Below are 17,171 nucleotides of genomic sequence, written 5' to 3' on the forward strand. Positions count from 1 at the left end.
ATATATACATATATATATATATATATATATATACATATATATATATATATATATATATATATATATATATATATATATATATATATATATATATATATATATATATATATATATATATATATATATATATATATATATATATATATTCTTTTTTTTTTCTCGGGAAAAAACTCGAAAATATTCGACACGTATTAATATGGTACGTGGAATATTTTCGGGATATGATTTTTGAGAGCCTTTTTTCAACAGCCTATACTGTAAAATCTAATAAAGATACAAAAATTCGTCCAATACATGAAATGTGCTTCTTTTCCTTAGCTTTGAAATAAGCGATTTCATAAAACAGCCTCTAAAGTTAATTTAATGAAAAAAGTTAAAAATTTATAAACAAAGAAAAATATTCAATCATATCTCGAAAATTCCATGTATCATATTGAAATAAAAAAATACGTATCGAATAATTTCGAATGCTTTACCGCTTTACTGTTCTTTACTTATTGGCAATATAATCTTCACGCTGGTATTCCAGGATCCTCACGTTGTCAGTTCTCCGAGGAAGCGAGCGAGCGACCGATCGTTTGTTTTTGGTTGAAGAAGCACACGACGGCATTGGTGCTGCTCAGCGGGAAAATGGGAGAGCCTCGAGCTGATAAAAGTTCGCAACCGTTCGTCGACTCTGAGTTTGTCAAGTTGTGTGCTGTGAGATTCGCTTATAGCTGACCGGTCGTTCGAACTGTTGTTTACACAGCGCAATAGTAAAACCACCCCAAGCGGCAGTGCTCAGCATGCTGGTGTTGGCTCCGCTTGCTACGATTGTGTCACCTGTCCAGATAGCGTGTGTGACTGTATTGGGGAGAGGCAAAATTTAATATAAATATCATTTACCTGTCAGCCGCTAGTGATGAGTATTAATCTTTCATCAGTCGTTCCCGGTGTGTGGTGCTAGACAGCATCGGTTTTAAGTGCTATTGTTTTCATCAATCGGTACAGTGATCGATTCTCGAGCGGTGTTCTCCAGTGTGGTGATATTTTTGCTTTCTACCCAACACATAACCATGAGTTTTACCACAATGAACAAGAAAAAGATCAGTCACAGTCAAGGTTGACCAATAAAAACTGATTGTTTGGTTCGTCAAAACGTAAGTAAACTTTGCGAAAATAGTGTTCGTAAACTAGTGTCCCACAGTCGACTAGCATAAGTGAACGAATTCGGTCGGAACTTTCTAAAACAGTGACCTAGACACCATGACCAGTGTCAAAATGATTTATTTCACGATTAAAAGAGAAAACAACCAACCTTTTAATTGTACTCTATTTTATTGTACGGATCTAATGACGGTGAACGATTTCAGCATTTTGGTTAAATTTATTTTGAAAAAATAATTGTTGAAATAGCAGTCGTTGTCTCGATGACTGTTCGAGTTATTATTTAGTTTAAAATTTGAAACGAATTGAATTTCATTGTGGCATTACATGCCCTTGTTGTGGTACGTGTATCTTCGTTCAGCGCACAAAAAATGTTATACAACGTGTTCAATCGACCGTGACTCTTGAAATAAATCAGTGTCTTTTTAGGTCAAACATGTTTTTTATTTCCCGAAAAAATCGTTCATTACAATAAGTAAAATCACTTTAAATTTAAACAAAACGATAAGCCCTACTGTGCAGCGGATAAGCAAGTTTGTCCGATAATACTTCAATCACACACTTTTGACTTACGGAATTGTACGCCCTTTATGAGATGGACATCGGAATATCTTCTATGATGGAGCTAAAGTTGCATAACTACCATAACTCGAACCAGATGAACGTTTCCCCGCATTGTATGCAAATTTTTCTGCCAACATCTCGTGAAGCGTTGAATTCAATGAGCGTGCAATAACTTCGACACGTAGGTAAAACTTCGACAAAAACAAAAATTCTTGAGTTTAAGAGGAATCTATTCTCAGTTGGATTTCTCGGTGTGTACAGTTGGTGTTAATAAGTAAATTACTGGCCGGTTTCTATATTTAATAAAGAACTATATAATCAAAGCATTCCTTGATGCAACAGTTGCTGAGCAATAAATCCCTTCATTAGACACTGATGGCAGACGTCATTACCGCTTTATTATCACTTCGACGTAAGTGGGAAAGTAGTTGCAAATCGTTCACCTCTAAACGCATCGCGATAATCACGGCTAGTGGACTAAGTGGTGAATTAACGGAACGCGAAACATTCCTGCCCTGTATTGTTTATTTATATAGCCGGTGCAAACTAAGGTCAGTATTCAGCCGGTTCGGTACCATGTTATTTCGCAGCGTGGCAATGACTTTGAACTTCTCCGCATCATCCGCTATCACGCACGATAGGGAAGCCAAAGGGTAAGCCTGCAGATACGCACAAAGTATGCAATTTGTTGTTCGGTTGTCTTGCATAGGTCCCGTAAGAACGTGACTGTCCAACGAGACGTGTTGGAACAATCCAAGTTTAAATTATGGATTTCGTCACGTTTTCGGTATGAGCTCTGTGTGGATGGAGCCTAATTCAGTCAGCCAGTCGGCCATTCAGTCTCTTCGTAGCCTGCGGGTTGATTGTTGCAGCACCGTTTTTGCGTTACTTAACCAAAACTACATAATTTGCACTAAAATTCGAAAGGAACTCAGTAAGCGCTCATTCCTTCTCCGCGCAACCGTGTCTGCCATTCGACGTGACGTTGCGCAGGTGAATGTAAAGAAGAAATAGACAAAATAAAAACGAAAGTGATACATTCAGAGCTTACTGGGATAGTTGTGTAAAGCAAGGAAAAGAATTTGAGCGTTCGGGAAGAACGGAATTTTACCGTGAAGGATGGCAGGCTGTGTGTGAAGTACAGTTTGGTGAAGTGCTTGTTACAGTGAACGGCGCTTGGAAAGCCGAAAATAATTTGTGTAACTTTTAACACGATTGATGGTGATTTTGCTTATAACAGTTTATTCAAGGTAATTGTTTCAAGGAAATTTTGGTTAGTTAATTGGACTAGACATGTTTTATAATTGATACAATACAAATAGTCATAGTTTTGGTCGTGTATAGTTTTGAAGGCGACAGTCGTGAAAGTAACAAGTAACAAAACTCCGTGGAATAATAATAAAAATAAGAAATTCTGCTGCGTTTCAACTCTTCGCTTTTCGTGGGTCCTTAAACGGTTCGGCTCAGAAGTGCCAGAGATGAAAAGTAGCAAACTGTGGTCGACAATAGTTCGAGTTATACACAATAATATTCCGTGTAAAGATACAGTAGCTTCTATTCGATCTATGACGTATACTTTTTTACCAGTCAAATATGATTTTCAAATGATTGGTTTCATAATCGTATTCCATGAGATTTAATCAGTAGATGTAGGTCCATTGCCTATCAGTGAATGAATGTATGGTCAGTCAGTTTAAAGCATTTTATTCATATTTTGACTTTTCCATAATTGGTGCAATAGAATTAGTTTTAAATAAGGTTTCTTGCGGGTTGGCCGGATACTTTTCTAATGGATTCAATGATTTTTCATCTCTCGCACCTTTCTTAATTGGGGATATGACGAATTTCATACAAATCTGAGCGAAGATTTCAACAGATACTATAATCGGTCTCTCACAGCTCAGAAATTCTAATAGAAGAATCAATCCTGTTCTATATACTGAGCAAACGAAAATGTTCAATTTGGGCGAGTTGATGTACAATGGAAAAAGAATCGCGAAGAAACAATCGAATCTATTCATACTTATAATCGAAATTTTCTTTACTAGAGTTTAAAGCAATCATACCAACAACAATTAAAGACAGTATCTGAAAGAATTGGGTTTGACCAAAGAGAAAAAAAAATACTGGGTAGTAGAAGGAGGAAGTGAAGTTGAGCTGTAGAAGGTTTGTTGACACAAAGTTCAAGAAGCACCAATCCGGCGTAAATCTAGTGATTGGCACATTCGGGAAGGTTTTTTCCAGATTGGACAGTTTTTTATGCACTCTCCATTTTTAACTTTGAATGTTTATGCCTGACTTTATTCTAGCAAATTGAATACGTTTTCTTCATCATGTCATCATATATTCGAAAATAATGATAATCGCATTCATATGAAGTAAAATGTGATCACAATACATACTTGAGTGCTTCTTGAATTCAATGTTAGTTCGATGAACTATTTCAACCTAGTATTTTTCATGCTCACACCGTTTTATGAAAGTCCCCGAACTAGTGGTCCAAAGTACCCAATGCTGGTCTTACAATTCAGTTGTCGTTTTTTTCGAGTCATGACCTGCTTAGGTGCTTAGTGTCAATAGGATCGCTAAGGATCGGCTGTGAGGTCTGTTCAAAGACAATGGTCAAATTCCACAACAGAATTTTAGTGCCAATATTTCGCATGTTATATGCTTAATCGTGGAAATCAGTTCCAAATATGCGATATAAAAACAGTTAAAAATATTAGTTGACTCAGCTCGCGTGTTTTCAGTTATTGATTCTCTCACCCATTAGTTATTATGTTAAATTAAATTGGAATCGGTTGAATCTATTTGAACTAACCTAACCTAATCCGTTTCGACTTTAATTACTTCAAAACTCTCATGTTTGGCAGTTTTTATCGACCCTAGATCCGATTCAGCATCAAGCGTGAATGCCTTAATTCTTGTTTCACATTCTACGTATGAGATATACAATTCACACAAGTGCTCGAAGTAATAGGAAGGTAATTTAGATTCGTCAAAACTTTGTAAAAAAATTTTATATTGTTAGAATACCATAGAATGTTTCGTAATCTTTGCGAGAATCTTTTTCTGTGTGTGAAAAAACAACCTTGTTGTAAACAATACAATGGATACTTTGTCGTTTATAACGCTTTTACATGTTTTCTCGAAAAGTGGCCAGAAAAGTTTGAATTCTATGTTTAGATGGTATTAAGATAATAATGATTCAATATCTATGAAATTACGATTTCCTCTTCTCTAGATAAACTTCACGCGTAATGGAACATATTACTTGAGGGTATTTCTATTCAAATGTTTGAGAGTTTATGAGTTTTATCACTCAATCAGAATAATATGAAGCAATTTTATGATCTTGTTTCAAATTAGGGTGGCTCTTTTATTTTTATTTATATATTTTAATCAACAGACAAACTAAAGTCCTAATGATTATTTCTAAGAATATTCAAAAAATTCGCTTTTATTCTGCTACGAGGAAAATGGAAATCGAATCCCATCGATACGCCATTGAAGGTAATTACGAACATTCTGCGTACGTATAGTTGGTAAATATGGCAAAAGTTTCTGTCCCTGTGAAGTGAACGAAAGGCGTATATTGAAAAGTATTCAATAAGTAAGTTAAAACCGATACAATTATTCATTGAATGTCAACAACGCAATTCTTTAGCGAATTCTTGTTTTCTCGCAATTTTTCCCCATACCAAGACGATGGTTAGAAAAAACTTCACTTGTTGAGAACCTTGCAACCCGTATCAGATACCAATTACGGAAGTAATTCTAAACAATCTACCATCAGTCAACACCGGGACAGATGATAATGATTTGTTCCAAAAATAGTAAGTTTAATTTTAATTCGAAATATTTTGTGACTTTTGCTTTTTTTATCAGTGTGCGACCGATAAGATGATGTGTCACTAGTAATAACTTTTAAAATCGATTTGAATCAATCATTCGGTCCTGAATAGTACTTATACTCATCTCAGTTTTCGAGTCATGATAACATGATGTTCAGAGCAATGATAGAGAGATAAAATAAGAACCAAGGCGTTCGTTTCGCTTTATGCATACGTATTCAGCAGAGCTATCGTCTTTTAACAGAGCTGAAACAAAGATATTGGCATCATCTACAATGAAATATTAAATTATATTATACATAATCTTTATACCCGGCTTTAACCTAGTTACGGTTTTTCACCGGGAAAATTAAGATGTATTCACGTCAAAAACGAGCTAGTATGAAAATTTGAAGCACCATCCGGTAGGTTAATACATCTTCAAGTAATAATTTGAATATTGTAAATTTCAATCTTCATAAAAATTGAATAGAGTAGGAAGAATAATATGGAAAATACTCAAAATAACAAAAACAAATAAATAAACAACATGAAGAATATTGAACATAGTATGTAAAATAAGTGGGAATCCGAATAAATGCAACTGAACGATAGATTCATCCACCCTGTTCGAGTGGGATCAGGAAGCAAAAAGGAATTTCAAAAACGAAAGTGGAAACTTCCATACACTGGAAGCATCGCGAACATACCTACTGCGCTGCGTGAAATGGAAGAACTGAGAAACTTCTAGAGCCCAGCCGCACATTCATATTATATATGAAGCGTATATCCTTTCGATTGGAATCAGTAGAATTCAGTATTCCGTGCATTTGAGAAGTGACTGGTGCAAATTTGGTGTTAATAATTGGAGCCGAAGATATTTTGAAGTAACACTGACAGTCTCATCAACATAGAATTTGGGAAATATAGCTTGAATAGAACATTGATTTCATCAGGATATGACTCTCGGTTCCGGAGTTACACGGTAAGATTGATGTTCAAAAACATAGATTCAAATGAAAGGTCTTGTGATTCCATAGAACGGTATGCAAAAAGACATGAATACGAAATACAGGCCTGCAGACATCCATTTATGACTAAAAAGTTTCAATCAGTAAATGTAGTAAAAGTACTCTTCACTGAAAGAGGTAAATTTAGTGGACATACAATTAAAAGCACATAGTAACATGTTTTTTTTTGTGTCCATCTTCTTGTAAATAATAGAAAAACGCACGGACCTCACCGTGCCGGGAGTTATTTGTCGTCTATTCCATTTTGTCGTCTTACTCCCAATTCCAGAAATGAGTAGCAAGTCTTTAAAAATTTCGATCTAAATGAATCTTTGTGCATGTTTCCATGATTCCTTCTATAAGAATGTAGACTTCGATTCTAGACTGATGGAGGACGTTGTAATTTGTAACGTTGTGCACAAATGGTGTCCAGGAAGAATTTTTGAAAACTCAATTACTACGGGGTTCTTCAAAAAATTTTATTTGAATATTAAATAGAAACAAAAAAAATTTTTTGGGTATACATTAGCATAACCTTATCAATTCGAAACAGTTTTAATCCAAGTTAATAAGAATTCTCCGTTCGTTCGTTTGGCCAGAAACTAGCATGACCTATAAATTTAAAAAGTTTTGAATCAAATTTAGTAGGATTTTATGACGATTTATTAATTTTAGTTGTTTGACGTAAAGCCGCCATAACTAAGTTCAGTTTTTGATACGACAAAAATCGATGCAATCTTCAATTGAATCGATTCGCTCTCTGTATTAGTTAGTAAGTTAGTTTTTTTTTCCATAAATACGTTTATTTCTTAAGGCAGTTTACATAAGTTTTTCTTCGCCGTAGCATCAATTTTACATAATATTCTTATCCTAATTTAATTCTAACATAGTCACAACGTTTTGAATTTATTAAAACATATTCTCTTATAGCTTAAATATCATCTTAGCTGTTATTTTCAGACATTTTGTTGATAATTTCATAAACTGTTTCGAGTTTGTTTGTATCATTACATAATTTTTATTCTAATTTAGCTATTGGTTGAACTCATGGACGCAGCTGGGATCAGAACTAAGTCTTAAAAGGGGCCTTTATTAAATTGAAACTTAAATTTTCTTTATGAAATGATAAATAAGTTTCATGTATGAAAGGTCACGACAAGCAAGAATGTCTCGAACTGGGATATTGGATAGTCTACCTTGGGTACGCAAAGAATTTATTAGTTGAGATCTGACATCACGATACTCCACGCATGTCCAAACGACATGATCAATATCCCGATAACCTTCGCCACAAGCACAATGATTAGTCTCGGAGAGCCCAATTCGAAGGAGATGTGCATCTAACGTGTAGTGATTGGACATGAGTCTGGACATCACACGAATGAAATCCCTACTCACATCCAGTCCCCTGAACCATGCCTTTGTCGATATTTTCGGAATAATTGAGTGCATCCACCGACCCAGATCATCTCTATCCCAAGATGCTTGCCAGCTGGCAAGTGTTCTTTGGCGAGACGAACTATAGAATTCGTTGAAAGCAATCGGTCGCTCATAAATTTCACCCTCAATAGCACCACGTTTGGCTAAATTATCGGCTCTTTCATTGCCTGGAATGGAGCAATGAGCCGGAACCCAAACTATTGTGATTAGATAATTATTATTCAATATGTCGTTCAGACACTGTTTTATTTTACCCAAGAAAAACGGTTCATTTTTGCCAGCAGCGTTTGAGCGAATGGCTTCAATTGCACTCAGACTATCTGTGAAGAGGAAATAATGGTTTGGAGATAATGTGACGATTACACTCAAACTATAATGAACTGCTGCTAGCTCTGCTATATAAACAGATGCAGGTTCTTGAAGCCTAAATGAGGCCGAAACATTATTGTTGAACATACCAAACCCTGTCGCTTCTTCAATTCGCGATCCGTCCGTGTAAAACATTTTCTCAGAGTCAATATGCCTGAACTTACTTGAAAATATTTTTGGGATTTCCGTCGAGCGTAGATGATCCGGGATTCCACGCACTTCACGCTGCATGGATGTATCGAAAAATAAAGTTGAGTCAGGGGCACTTAGGATGCTGACACGGATAGGAATATATCTTGAAGGGTTGATTTCCTGTGACATATGGTTAAAATATACTGTCATAAATTTTGTTTGAGATCGAAGCTCGACTAGTCGTTCGAAATTATTAATTACCATGGGATTCAGCACCTCACATCTTATTAGCAGGCGTGATGAAAGCTCCCAAAATCGATCTTTTAATGGAAGAACTCCCGCCAGAACTTCAAGACTCATTGTATGTGTCGAGTGCATGCAGCCTAAGGCAATTCGCAAACAACGGTACTGAATTCGCTCAAGTTTGATAAAATGAGAGTTTGCAGCGGAACGAAAACAAACGCATCCATATTCCATCACTGAAAGTATCGTTGTTTGATACAATTTTATTAGATCTTGCGGATGAGAACCCCACCAAGATCCTGTTATTGTTCGAAGAAAATTTACTCTTTGTTGGCATTTCGTTATCAGATACCTAATGTGTCCTCCCCACGTGCATTTGGAATCGAACCACACCCCGAGGTATTTAAAAGTTAAAACCTGTTGGATCATTCTTCCCATCATATGGAGCTGAAGCTGCGCGGGATCATGCTTTCTTGAAAAGACGACTAACTCTGTTTTCTCCGCAGAGAATTCGATACCAAGATGAACAGCCCAAACGGACAAGTTATCTAAGGTATCTTGCAATGGTTTATGCAGATCAATAGCATTGGGCCCAGTAACTGAAACCACGCCATCATCTGCCAATTGCCTTAGTGTACATGGGGTTACTAGACAGCTGTCAATGTCATTCACGTAAAAATTAAAGAGGAGCGGACTGAGGCATGAGCCTTGCGGGAGACCCATGTAGCTAATTCTGAATGTTGCCAAATCGCCATGTGAAAAATACATGCACTTCTCTGACAAAAGGTTGTGCAAATAATTATTTATAACCGCTGGAAGTCCATGTTGGTGGAGCTTGTCTGAAAGAACATCAATGGAAACTGAATCAAATGCTCCTTTAATGTCTAAAAATACAGATGCCATTTGTTGCTTTTGAGCGAAGGCAATTTGGATGTCAGACGAAAGTAATGCAAGGCAATCATTCGTCCCTTTATTTCTACGGAAGCCAAACTGAGTATCTGACAACAAACCGTTCGTCTCGACCCAAGTGTCGAGACGTCGTAGAATAATTTTTTCGAACAATTTTCTGATGCAGGACAACATCGCAATGGGTCTATATGAGTTGTGATTGGAAGCTGGTTTCCCCGGCTTTTGAATGGCGATAACTTTCACTTGTCTCCAGTCAGGTGGAACAATATTTTGCTCAAGAAACTTGTTGAACAATTCCAACAAACGTCTTTTTGCGAGGTCGGGCAGATTCTTCACCAAGTTGAATTTAATTCTGTCCAACCCAGGGGCGTTATTGTTACAAGACAAGAGTGCTATAGAAAATTCCATCATTGAAAATGGGTTATTAATAAAACCATTATTTGGAGGAGATTCCCGTATAATGCTCTGCGTAGGAACAGAATCTGGGCAAACTTTCCTAGCAAAGTCAAATATCCATCGGTTCGAGTATTCATCACTCTCATTGCCCACGGTACGATTCCTCATTCGTCTGGCCGTGTTCCAAAGAGTGCTCATTGAGGTATTTCTTGACAAACCTTCGACAAAATGTCTCCAATAGCTACATTTTTTGGCTCGAAGTATGCTCTTGTACTTGGTTTCTAAAACCATAAGTTTTTCAAAATTCTGAGGAGTTCCTCCTCCCCGTTTTAGAAACGTCTTGCAAGCATTTTGTTTTGCGAGTTTAGCCTCTGAGCACTCTTTGTCCCACCAGGGGTTGGGAGGCCTTCTGTTAGTCGTTGGCCCAGGAAAGCGTTTAGTTTGGGATTGTTCTGCTGCCTCCAGAATCGAACAAATGAGGAAGTCATATTCTTCAAGTGGAGGGAGCTCTTCCATTGAATTCAAAATACTAGAGATTCTACTTTGGTATTTAATCCAGTCGATATTTTTTGTCAAATCATATGGAATACTAGCTGAATTAGCAATACATTTGTTACAGCTAATTGAGATGATGATTGGTAAATGATCGCTACCGTGTAAATCAGGCAATATTTTCCAGGTGCAATCTAGTCGAATTGATGTTGAGCAAAGAGATAGATCTAATGCACTTGGGCGTGCCGGAGGTCTTGGGATCCGTGTCATGCTACCCATATTTAATACCGTCATGCTAAAATTGTCACAAATGTTTTGTATTAAAGATGATCTGCTATCATTGTAAATGGAACCCCACATCATTCCGTGCGAATTTAAATCCCCCAGAATCAATCGTGGAGCAGGAAGGGCTTCAACCATTTCATTAAGCTGTCGCTGTCCAACTTGTGCTTTTGGAGGAATATAAACCGAAGCTATGCAAATATCTTTGCCTTTAATGTTTATTTGGCAAGCAACAACTTCTATACTAGAAGTTGAAGGGATGTTTAATCTATAAAAGGAACAGCATTTCTTAATTCCCAAAAGCACTCCACCATACGGAGAGTCTCTATCGAGACGTATAATGTTAAAATCATTAAAATTTAAAGCTATGTTTGAAGTAAGCCATGTTTCGCATAAAGCAAATACATCACATTTTTGACTATGCAATAAAATTTTAAATGAATCAAGTTTTGGCATGATGCTTCGACAATTCCACTGCAGGACAGTGATTGTATCATTTGCGGCGGGTGATAAATTATCCATCAAAAGATACAAAACCTGAGACAATTGGCCATTGAGCTGATAACTGCTTCAAAAAATTTCTAGCTATTGGAAGGAATGCCATTATGAGGGTCTTTAAGGGTTCAGATATATTGAATGCTGAGAAAATCCATTCAACAATTTCCGAAAACTTCAGTAATCCTGTTGGTGGCTGTGAAATGGAGCCCACAGGATTATTACCTTTTTCTGTGCTAGATCCTGGATTGGTTTGTGAATTTGACAAACCAGGAGGCACAGTCTTTGGTTTTGACTTTTTTTGTTTAACACGGGGATCTTTTTTTGAAGATGAAACTTTAGGTGTCTTTTTTGGTAATTTGGAAGAAGACTTCTTTCTCTTAACTGACCCTTGGGTAGTGATAAACGAATTACCTTCACTATTTTCGTCAGAGTCAGAGTCCTCTGTTTCCTCTAGATTTGAAAACCCGTTTTCGGTTTCCAAAGGGGGGACATCAATGACCGTTTTAAGCATTTCTGCATAAGTGCGCTTAGACCGTGCTTTTAAAGAAAGCTTAATTTTGTCTTTGTGCACTTTAAATGCAGTGCATACTGAAATATCCTCATGAGGGCTTTCCCCACAATAAATACATTTTTCAATTTCCTTGTTGCAATCATTATCTTTATGAGGTCCTTCACACTTAATACATTTTGGTTTATTGCTACAGTAAGTAGCTGTGTGTCCGAATTTTTTGCAGTTCGTACAATTCATTACATTTGGAACAAAAAGCCGAACAGGGAGGCGAATTTTATCGACATAGACATGGGACGGCAACGCAGATCCGGCAAATGTCACTCGAAACGAGTCTGATGGGCGATAAACTTTTTTTCCCTCTTCATAAACTACTGAGTACAGTTGTTTGCACTCCAGTATTTTCACACCCTCAAGCATAGAGTTCTTGAAACGACCAACACCATGCTTGAGTAAATCATCTACCGAAAGACTCGCTTCGGTAACAACACCGTCAATTTCGACATCTTTGGAGGGTATGTAAACTTTATACTCTTTATTGAAATGTTCCGAAGAGACAATATCATTCGCGTGTTTCAAATTATTTACCACAACACGAATTTTATCGTTATTTACTTTTATGATCTCTTTGATTGAAGAGTATCGTGATGTCAAACCTTTAGAAATTTGGTAAATGTTTAATGGCTTTGATATACGTCTAAAAAAGACTATCCAAGGCCCAGAAGAGCTCTCCTGATATTTTTTCGTTCGTGGGGGTATCGGATTCATGCTAGGATTTACGTCCATGGATTCATCCATCACATTAAAATTTTTAATCAAACTTTAAAATAAAAATTGAAACCAACACTACACAGTACTCAATCAAAAGGAAAAGAAAAAACTTCTACCTTGAAATTGTTGTCTATCTCCGTTGCACTGCCGTGTAGATCCTCGTTGCTCTAGATGTTCTTGTTGGATGCTGATTGTTGGATGTGATGCTACTGCTACCTGACATCCAGCACCACTCGATTTCCGATTTACTTTTGTCTTCGCCAGCTGTAACCAGCGCAGGTCACCGGTGTATACCTGCGTGTTGTATGGCAGTGGAAAGACCGAGTTGTCTTGTCTCCTTCTTCCTTGTGCTCCGCACCGATATGCTTCTGCACCGAAGTGCCTTCGCACCGGTGTGCCTTTGCACTCTCCTGCTTCTGTGTGCCTTTGCACTCTTCTTCTTCAATGTGCCTTTGCACTCTCCTGCTCAGCACTTGTGGCTGTATATTGTGGCCTGGGTAGAGTTTGGGAAACGCCCTTTGTTGTTTCCTTCACCAGCTTGGCCCAGCACTAGGGCTCTCTTATGCAGCACGACTATACGTTTTAACGGCTGCTGCCAACAGGTCTCTACCTGTAGTTAAACCGTTGTCGTATTTAACGCGTGTAAACTAACCAGCGTTGTTAAACTGTACGCTTCTATACACAACCTTCTCGGTTGAACGGCTATTACTGAATGGTTAGTAAGTTAGTATATTAGTTCCTTTTCCCCATTACACAATACAAGTAGGTTTAGAATTTTCCATACACAAAAATCTCAGAATTGCGGAAGCAAATAATGTCCTCATGGTAATAACCAAATCATATATATAAAATAGGGCTGAAAAGTCACCACTTGTGGCTGAACACCCAATTTAAATATTAATAATTTAATTTTAACTCATATTCCAATAAATAGTTATTTAAAAAAAATGCAGTTTTTGCAATGACTGAGCGGAAACATATATTGGAGAAGCCAAATGAATGAAAATCTAACAGAAAAGATGAATTTTTGGAAAAAGTTACGCTCAGAGACAGGACTCGAACCTGCGTTCTTATGCATTAAGTGCATAACCGCTACCAATGCTTGATCGGAGAAATAGGTATAAAGCGAGAATACTAAAGGGTGATTTTTTAAGAGCTTGAGAACTTTTTTAAACAATAAAACGCATAAAATTTGCAAAATCTCATCGGTTCTTTATTTTAAACGTTAGATTGGTACATGACATTTACTTTTTGAAGATAATTTCATTTAAATGTTGACCGCGGCTGCGTCTTAGGTGGTCCATTCGGAAAATCCGCTTTTTTATCGACAAATTTTGTTCAGCGATGAGGCTCATTTCTGGTTGAATGGCTACGTAAATAAGCAAAATTGCCGCATTTGGAGTGAAGAGCAACCAGAAGCCGTTCAAGAACTGCCCATGCATCCCGAAAAATGCACTGTTTGGTGTGGTTTGTACGCTGGTGGAATCATTGGACCGTATTTTTTCAAAGATGCTGTTGGACGCAACGTTACAGTGAATGGCGATCGCTATCGTTCGATGCTAACAAACTTTTTGTTGCCAAAAATGGAAGAACTGAACTTGGTTGACATGTGGTTTCAACAAGATGGCGCTACATGCCACACAGCTCGCGATTCTATGGCCATTGTGAGGGAAAACTTCGGAGAACAATTCATCTCAAGAAATGGACCGGTAAGTTGGCCACGAAGATCATGCGATTTGACGCCTTTAGACTATTTTTTGTGGGGCTACGTCAAGTCTAAAGTCTACAGAAATAAGCCAGTAACTATTCCAGCTTTGGAAGACAACATTTCCGAAGAAATTCGGGCTATTCCGGCCGAAATGCTCGAAAAAGTTGCCCAAAATTGGACTTTCCGAATGGACCACCTAAGACGCAGCCGCGGTCAACATTTAAATGAAATTATCTTCAAAAAGTAAATGTCATGTACCAATCTAACGTTTAAAATAAAGAACCGATGAGATTTTGCAAATTTTATGCGTTTTATTGTTTAAAAAAGTTCTCAAGCTCTTAAAAAATCACCCTGTAGTATTTGATGGACAGAGAAGATGTTTGGATATAAGGTATCGGTCGGGTGACGGCCAGGATGTAGACCATGTACGTTGTACGCGCTATTGTGGGTGACTGGCGTTTTAAATTGACTAAAACAAGATTCAGAGTGGCGAAATGGTAGCGCGTATGCATAAGAACGCAGGTTCGAGTCCTGTCTCTGAGCGTATCTTTTTCCAAAAATTCATCTTTTCTGTTAGTTTTTCATTCATTTGGCTTCTCCAATATATGTTTCCGCTCAGTCATTGCAAAAACTGAGGATTCTATGGCTCTATATGACAGGTTGAACTTAAGCTTGTGAAAATTGGATAAGTGGCATCTGGAAAAAACGAGTGCAATTTTTTTAGTCAATTTTGCACATTTTACCCCGTAACAACCGAACCGGAAGTTGTGGTACGCTATGGTACCACAAGGTCTTTAATTTGAATCTAAGTTGTAGACAATCGGTTGAGGGATCTCAGAGAAAATCAAGTGCACTTCGTTCACTGTGAAAAATGACTCTTTAAACGGGGCCCCGAGGGCCCAATGTCATATACCTTTCGACTCAGCTCGATGAATTGAGCTAATGTCAGTGTGTGTATCCGTCCGTGTGTGTAACAAAAATATGCACTCACTTTTCTCGGAGATGGCTGAACCAATGTTCACAAACTAAGATTCAAATGAAAGGTCTCATGGTTCCATAGCCTGCTATTGAATTTCATCCCTATCCGACTTCCGGTTCCAGAGATATAGGGTGATATGCACCAAAAAATGGAAAAATATACACTCACTTTTTTCAGAAATGGCTGAACCGATTTTCACAAACTGAGATTCAAATGAAAGGTCTCATGGTCCCATAGCCTCCTATTGAATTTCATTTAGACCTAACTTCCAGTTCCAGAGTTACATGGTAATATGTGAAAGTTAGAGGAAAAGTGTGCATTCAATTTTAGTATTTTTTTCACAAACGATGGTCAAAAACAGTTTCTTCTAGTTTGCAAAGCTTGTTAGTTTGTGGGCATAGAAGTTTAATTCGGCACTACTAGCCCCCCTTTTCCTGTTCCGGAAGCACCGAAAGTGGTGCAAAAAAACTTAAAAAATAAAACTCACTTCGATTTCTCTGCGATGCTTGCACCGATTTTCACATTTTGATTCGAATTAAAGCTCACATTATCTTTAAAGCTACTGTGAAATTTCATCCGGATCCGCAGTTACAGGGCGATGAGCATCAAAGTTTACATATCGCCATATAGAATGACAATATGAACCACACCGAAAGAAGAAGAAAACACAAAACAAACGATGCGTGCTTTGTTCTATTTCGTACACGCTATGAAGAAATCGAAACGGTTACGGATGTCTGCTACGAGTGTGTAATATTGGTGAAAGACGGTGCTGCGGTTGATAAAAATTATAGCTATTTTATTTATGATCAGTACGACCGAAAGGATGAACGAATGTCAATTAATTCTAATTTATTTGAAAAAATATGAAATTTTCACATCCGGTAGTGCAGTAATACCGTGCCGGTGGTGTGATGATGTCAATAATAATAATAAAAGTAATAATCCTACTAAATGTTCTATGCTCCTGATTCATGCTGTTTCGCTCGACTTACATATGCAGAAGTAACAGAAACGCAGGTTCGCTTCGTTTGTTAGATTTTGTTTAATTGAATTAATCGAAATAGAGTATGCGATAGTAAGTCTAGGATTAACTAGGTTCAAAAAAGTTTCAATTTTTATGTCATATTTGTTGCTGGAAAACAAACCAACTTCGGCTATTCCGTTCATCTAAATCCGGGTTTGAGAGAATTGGAAATGGAAAATAAAAACTGGCTCACTTTCCTTCAAGATGGCCAAATCGATTTTCACAAACTTATAGGTTCAAAGGAAAATTCTTACAGTTTCATACGGAATTCCTAAATTTGTTGTGGATACTACTTCCGGTTCCGGAACTACAGGGTAAACAGGATTTGTAGAGTTTGTTAGATTAAATCCGAATAATCTTTCCTATTACTATTCAATGAACAGTTGTTTTTGCGAATTCCACAGTAATATTTTTGATGTTATGAGTAATATGAGAAAAGCATCATTACACCACTAGGTGGATTAAAACAGATTTTTTGCACATTCAACGCCGTTACGTTCGAACTGTAATTCGGTTCAGTTCTTCGATCAATGACCTAATAGTAGCCTTCAAACAAGTTTAAGATTGTTGAAATCGGTTAAACCATCTCGAGAAAAATAAAAAAAAACACACACAGAGACATTTTACGATCTCGACGACTTGTTTCGAATGATATATAGCACTAGTGGACTCCGGGGCTTCCGATCAAAAGTTGGATTTTCCCGCAATTTTATATTTTTTGTATAGAGAGAGGCAAAAAAAGACTGAACATCCCATGTTTGAGTGGAGTGCAAAAAAAAACACGCTGATATGGAAGAAACGTTACCTTTGGCTCTTCAATTTATTTGAAATGATCATAGCACTCGTCGATTTGCATTTCAGTCG

At 37.3% G+C, this 17,171-nt stretch overlaps 1 protein-coding gene across 3 annotated transcripts in view; it reads left to right on the plus strand.

Moving 5' to 3' along the window:
• Positions 1–729: 729 nt before the first annotated feature.
• LOC131434791 (putative inorganic phosphate cotransporter) overlaps positions 730–17,171 on the plus strand; it is a 35,576-nt gene continuing 19,134 nt past the window's right edge. The window contains exon 1 of one of the 3 annotated variants that reach the window (XM_058601938.1): positions 730–1,139. The gene's annotated coding sequence lies outside the window, so the exon portion shown is untranslated. Of the gene's footprint in view, positions 1,140–2,610; positions 2,961–17,171 lie in introns of those variants that run through there. The other 2 variants (XM_058601940.1, XM_058601939.1) reach the window with 2 other exon arrangements.

This window comes from Malaya genurostris, chromosome 3, assembly GCF_030247185.1.
Source record: "Malaya genurostris strain Urasoe2022 chromosome 3, Malgen_1.1, whole genome shotgun sequence".
Classification (NCBI taxonomy): Eukaryota; Metazoa; Arthropoda; class Insecta; order Diptera; family Culicidae; genus Malaya; species Malaya genurostris.